This window comes from Stenella coeruleoalba (genome assembly GCF_951394435.1).
Source record: "Stenella coeruleoalba genome assembly, chromosome: 4".
Lineage (NCBI taxonomy): Eukaryota > Metazoa > Chordata > Mammalia > Artiodactyla > Delphinidae > Stenella > Stenella coeruleoalba.
The window spans coordinates 47,911,872-47,918,759 of NC_137149.1; the positions used below are offsets into that span (position 1 = coordinate 47,911,872).

General features: G+C 39.7%; 1 protein-coding gene across 1 annotated transcript in view; it reads right to left on the reverse strand.

Moving 5' to 3' along the window:
* The window catches only part of KCNIP4 (potassium voltage-gated channel interacting protein 4), a 628,148-nt gene extending 622,660 nt beyond the window's left edge, over positions 1-5,488 (reverse strand). The window contains exon 1 of the mRNA XM_079921086.1: positions 3,970-5,488. The gene's annotated coding sequence lies outside the window, so the exon portion shown is untranslated. The remainder of the gene's footprint in view (positions 1-3,969) is intronic.
* Between the last annotated feature and the right edge of the window lie 1,400 nt (positions 5,489-6,888).

A 6,888-nucleotide genomic window follows, 5' to 3' on the forward strand; every position in this document is an offset into this window, starting at 1 on the left:
GAACTGTTTCTCCCCAAAACTCATATATTGAATCCTAACTCCCAGTACCTCAGAATGTGACTGAATTTAGAGACAGGGCCTTTAAAGAGATAAATAAGGTAAAAGGAGGTTATACAGGTGGGACCTAATCCAATGACAGATGTCCTTATAAGAAGAGGAAACTTGGACACCAAAATAGACACCAGAAATGTGTGTGACAAGAGAAAGACCATGTGAGGACACAGCAAGAAGGCCACCGTCTGCACGCCAAAGAGAGAGGCCTCAGAAGAAATCAAACTGGCAGACACCGTGATCTTGAACTTCCAGTCTCCAGAACTGTGATGAAATAAATTTCTGTTGTTTAAGCCACCCAATCTGTGGTATCTTATTATGGCAGCCTGACCAAACCAATACAGTGACAAAGCTGTAGCTCTTTCTTCAAGCAGTTTACTGTCTAATTGGAAACAGAGATAAGCAAAGATACAGAAAGACAGTAAGTTTCATGATAAGGGCAATGTAAGTTGCTATGAAGTAACTTATCTTAATTTGGGGATCAGGGAAGGCTCCCTGGAGAAACTGACATCTAGGTTGAAGGCTAAGTAGAAGTAACAAGGCAAGGAAGAGGGTGGAGGAGTGTTTCAGAAAAAGAACGTAGGCAAGAACGTGTGCAGAAGCCGAGAGGACAAGTAGGAATCCCTCCATGCATATTTGCTGATTCTTTTACAGGCTTATCTATTATACTGTGGTTAAAATATCCTCATATTTCATCTGGATTGATGCAAATTCCTACAGATTGTTTTCCCTGATTCCATTCTTGTTCTATATTACCTTGTCTCACCACAACAATGGGAAGAGCCTTCAAAAACCTAAATTAGATAAGGTCACTGCCCTTTTTAAAGAGCCTTGAGGACTTCTCACACTACTTACAAATAAGTAAATAAGCACATAATAAATAGATAACTTCTTACCTGCAAAGCTCCATGTGATCCAGCACATGCTTACCTCTCACACCTCCTTTAATTCCACTCTCCATCCCCTTATCCCATCCCATCCTAGGCCACACTGGCTTCTTGCTGCTCCACAAAAGCTTGCAAAGTTCACCCCTGCCTCAGGGCCTTCGCGCTTCCTCTTTCCTTTATTTAGAATACTCTTTCACCAGAGTTTTGCATGTCTATCTCCTTATCTTTCAGGTCTCATCTAAAATATCACCCCATCAGAAAAGTCATCTCTAACTTATCTAACTGTACCTCCTTCCTACTCCTCCATGGTGATATCTATTGTATGACCCTAGTTTATTTTTTTCTCATAGAACTTATATTAAACCATAGTGTTTAGTTAAGTGCTTCCCCTGACTCGCCGTTGTTCTTTCTCCCCACACTATGATTTAAGCTCCATGGGAATAGGAAACTCATCTCTTTGTCCACTCCTTTCCTCAGCTTAGTAACTCGCACACTGTAATTATTAAGTAAATATGTGTTGAATGAGGGCTTCCCTGGTGGCGCAGTGGTTGAGAGTCTGCCTGCCGGTGCAGGGGACGTGGGTTCGTGCCCTGGTCTGGGAGGATCCCACATGCCGCGGAGTAGCTGGGCCCCCGTGGGCCATGGCCACTGGGCCTGCGCGTCCGGAGCCTGTGCTCCGCAGCGGGAGGGGCCGCGGCAGTGAGAGGCCTGCGTACCGCAAAAAAAAAAAAAAAAAAAAAAATGTGTTGAATGAATAATGTCATTCAAGCTGATTCTAATTGTAAATTCACATCATCCATCTTTAACATGAAACAGTGAACAGTGGGAATATGTGAACCGTGCCAAGAGAGTAGAGACACATTTAACCCCAGGGTACAAGAAGATAAAGGCAGCAGTAAAACCGCATCACGTGGTGTGTTGTTAAGTCTATGTCTATTATAATGCACTGACCATTTCTTGCCTGTCCACAAATCACAGTGATCCAAAGGGATAGGAATTGATCCAAAAGATTTGCCAACTGGCATTGTCAGAAAGACATTTAATCATATATTCTGTGAATTATAGATGACAATAACTGGCCATGTCTCTATCACACAGAAGTAGTTTGGGGGGTATGGAATTTGTGTTTTAAGTGGCTGAGCTCCCTGGGTAGAAGGTTGGGAGGGGAGATAAAATAGGCTGCAGCCAAATACTGTTAACTCTGTATATCTGCAACATAATTTACACTGATTTACTGGGTTATTCCTGGCACTAGGAGGGGTGCCTTTGCTCTTTCCTGAAGATAAACTTCCTCCATATAGTTTCAATGACATAATAAAGCAGACCTTGGGGCTTCCCTGGTGGCACAGTGGTTGAGAGTCTGCCTGCCGATGCAGGAGACACGGGTTCGTGCCCCGGTCCAGCAGGATCCCACATGCTGCGGAGCGGCTGGGCCCGTGAGCCATGGCCGCTGAGCCTGCGCGTCCGGAGCCTGTGCTCCGCGATGGGAAAGGCCACAGCAGTGAGAGGCCCGCGTACCGCAAAAAAAAAAAAAAAGCAGAGCTTGCTGGGACTTCATTGATACAGACCCTCAAGGTTAAAAGACAGTACTAGGAGCAACTGGATACAGGTGGGATAGGAGTTAAGTACAGAGTGCTTCACATAAGTGTCTGAGGCTCCTTGCAGGATACTGGTTCTAGGAGGAAATAAGAACACCAGAACAAAGAGCACATAGTGCAGTGGTTAGAAGTGTGCACTCCTGTGCTAGAATGCCTGCATTTGAATTTGTTTCCTCGTGGGGTGAACTCAAGCAACTGACTTTACTTCTTTGAGACTCAGTTTGTTCATCTCCATCAGGGACCAATGCTAGAACCTATAGGATGGTTGTGAAGATTAAAATGATTCAGATATTTTAAGCATCTAGATTAGTTTCAACGTCCTAATAAGTGCTCAGTAAATGTTTTTCATTACTATTATCATCATCATCACCATCAAGTACTGGAATGACATTGTGGAGCTTAGAGAGGGCGCTTAGATGGGTCAAGAGCTGGATCAAGCCACCTAGAAATGTTGCAGATCAGATGTCACACGGTTTATGTGTGGAAAGCCAGATTTAAAGAATCTGCTGGAGAAATTATTTCATTCCAAATACCACTAAACACACAATTTTGCCCGTCTCTTCATAATTTTGCTGGACATGTCAAAACTTGCTCAAACAAGGGATTGAGTAGATACACCAATCAACTTGAGAGAACTAGAACAAACGATGCCGAGGGAAGTTGATGATCTAATACTCATCAACCAAGGAAAGAATATTACTCTAATCTCTTTCTAAGACTATATTTTAGTCTATAATGGATGGTATAAATTCTGGGGAATGACGTTTTAATAGCAGATGCTCTAGAAACAATAAGGAAGGTGACAATTACTTTTCAGAACGTGGTGGTTTGTATGTAATTGCATTTTTCATTATGTTCTTATATCCGTGATCTTTTTTGAAATGGAATGGGCTCTCAGAAAATAATGGGAGATTGAACAACTGCTGAGACAATGAATTTCCCCCAGTAACAGACATGAAGCTGCTCAAAGAGTACATGAGAGAGATGATCTCTGCTCCACTGTGTTTGCTCTCAGTCACCTGGCCCCTAAATTGACCTACCCTTAGGGCTACACTTTGACTGCTATCTATATTCTAACCAGATTCATGAGTGATTGTCTTAAAAATGAGAGAAGTACTTTCCATATTCTCCACACTACCTGTTGGCAAACCACACAATTTCCCCCTCGTGAGATACACCTTGACATAGAAACTCATTAATTCATAAAATATTTCTAAGAATTCCTATTAGCTACACATTGTTAGGCAATGCCGAGGCTGCAGTGACTAGAAATATTCAGTCTCTACCTTCATGAATCCTACTTTTTAATAGCTTCAACATACAGTACTGAGTTCCATGTATTTCCCGAGGAAGGGAAGATTATCATTTCTCGAGTGCTTATTGTACCAGGCACCATGCTAGACACTCTACAAATCTTCGGAGGGACAGCTTACCTTCTGACAGGTATAGCCAGGCAACTAGCTCCCCACTGTACCTATCCATCCGGTCTCATTATCTTCAAAGAAAGAATTTCCACACACTTTGAAAAAAAAAAACAAAAACAGAATATTCAGAAAGCTTATTGCCTAGACACTACTCCTCTCTTGCACATCTTAAACTTTAAATTCTCACTTTAGTGGAAAGCCCCAAAGAGAAGTAACTTCCTTTTGGTATGAGATGTATGAACTGCATTTTGGAGACAAGAGCCTGAAGATAGATTAATTTCATACCTAGATTCAGACTATGTTATCTTTAAACAGAGCAGGCAGGAGAGGAAGGGAAGGAATATCAATTGATGCCACTGCTTTCACAAGTCCTTTATGGACAGCTCAGTAGGAACTAAATAATTGGTAATAGCTATTGTGTTTCTCTGTATCACTAAACCAGAAATGAGTTTTCATGGAAATGTCACTCTGTAGCCAAGAGAACAATAAGGAACAATGATCAGTTTGACATTTTAAATAGGAGATATGTTTTTCTTTGGTTCAATATAAAAGTTTCTATGCAATGTGTAATTATAGTTTACACCAGATTTCAGGTGTGCTTAATTACTGTATCAACTCTTTTGTTGATGTATCCTAAAATACACTTGGTTACTATTCTGAGAATGTCTTTAGCCTCTCTTCATGAAGCGAGGTGATCCAACCAACAAATGACATGTCATCAAAAATAACTTGTAAACGGGGGCAAGAGTTAGAAATTACACTTTTTTTTTCATTTTTGAATAAACAGAACAATACACACTGTCAAATTCCTGGTTGAGAAGGTTAGTCAATATGAATCCTCTCTCTAGGCTGACCAACCATTTTGGTTTGCCTGGGACTAAAGCGGTTCTGGGGACATGGATTTTCAGTGCTAAAATGGGAAAATCCCCAGCAAACCAGGATGCTTTGGTCACCTTACCTCTCTCTTCAACAATTTGTTGTAATGACTGAATAAAACAATGCTTATTAAAGGCATATCATAAAAAGCTGAGTACTTATAAGCATTGAAAATGCCAGCTATTGTTAATGGACTTACTAGAGACAGGTGTTATATACTAAGCAGTTATTTTTGCATGAAGCTTCTCTGCTCCTGAATATCTCAGCTTGCATAATTGATGTCAGGGACAACTCAGACACCCTTTCTCTGGGGTGGGGATGGGGGCATTTACACACAAAACTGCATAGGAAGGGAGGTTTAGAGAGGGCCACGGGTTACCTGAGAATAGGTTCCTGAGCAAGAATGAGGGGATCTAAAAAATTAGCTACAGGTAAGAAAACTATACTGATGATCACTATTTAAAAAAATGTTTTTAAAATATATTTATTTTATAGAGTAGTAGCATTTTATATATACTGCATAATTACATGTTATAATACATATAAAATATATATGTACTAATATGTTTCACAACTATCCCACCCACAAACTGTACCTCTAAGTTTTGGTTTTCTTGCCTGTAAAATGGTGTTAAAAATGTCCCCATTTCATAGGGAGGCTTGCTTCAATGAGTAAATGAGATAATTTATGTATATTACTTTTCATGTACGAAGTACTCATTGTTACTTTTCCTGTTTTTTTTAATAACAGCTTTATTGAGATATAATTCAGGTACCACACATTTCACCCTTTGAATTGTATTGAGTGGAATCAATGGTGTTTAGTGTACTCACAGTTGTGCAACAATCAGCACAATCAATTTTAGAACATCTTCTTTGCCCTGCTCTCCCCACAAACCCTTGTACCCCTCCATTTCTCCTTAACACCCCAACCCTAAGCATGTCGTACAATTATCTATTCTAGAAAGTAAGTATAAATAGAACATACTGTTTTTGTGGATCATACAATCATAGAGTCTTTTGTGACTGGCTTTATTCACTTAGCATAATGTTTTCAAGGTTTATCCATGTTACAGCATTTATCACTAATTCATTCTTTTTTTTATTGCTGAATAATACTCCATTGTACGTAGTACATTATTGATCTTTTCACCACTTGCTGGGCATTTAGGTTGTTTCCACTTTTTAGGTATTATGAATAATGCTGCTATGAACAATCTAGTGCAAGTTTTGCATGGACTTATGTTCTCATTTTTCTCAGGTATATTCCTAGAAGTGAAATTGCTGAGTCATATGGTAACTCTCCATTTAACCTTCTGAGGAACTGCCTGACTTTCTTTTTCTACAGTGAATACACCATTTTATATTCCTGCAGTAGTTCACGAGGGTTCTAATTTCTCTACTTCCTTGCCAACAGTTGTTTTTATGTGTTTTTTATTATAGCCATCCTAGTGGGTGTGAAGTGGTTTCTCCATGTGCTTTTGATTTTCATTTTCCTAATAGCTAGTGATGTTGAGCATCTGTTCATGTGTACGTTGGCCATTTTTATATCTTCTTTGGAAAAATGTCGATTCAGATCCTTTGCCCTTTGTTAACTGGATTATTTGTGTATCAAATGTTGTTAATATGAATTCATTCCTCTACCCTCTCAGTATTTAAAGAACACTTGCTATGTTCCAAGTACTTTATATTTATAGTCTCTAACATTTAAAAAGTAATCCTTCAAATTAGTATTATAATCCCTGCTTTTTAGATTAGGATACTAAAGATCAGAGAATGGAGAAAGTCATCTAGCTAAAAATGTGGCAGATTTAGATTTAACAAACATGTAGCCTGTATGCTGATTTTTCTGAGGCTAGGTGGCTACCTGAGCATACTGGGGTATGTGAGCTCATCCTCTGTTTTGCTACCTTCTCTGGTTTCTATTAGGAATGTACCCTGAACGCACATTTTTGATGGCTCCTTCAACATAGTGAATAACATTCAAACTCCTCAGCATGCCACTCAAAGCCTTTCCATTCTTGGCAACCCCATCATCCCAGCCTCACTCTA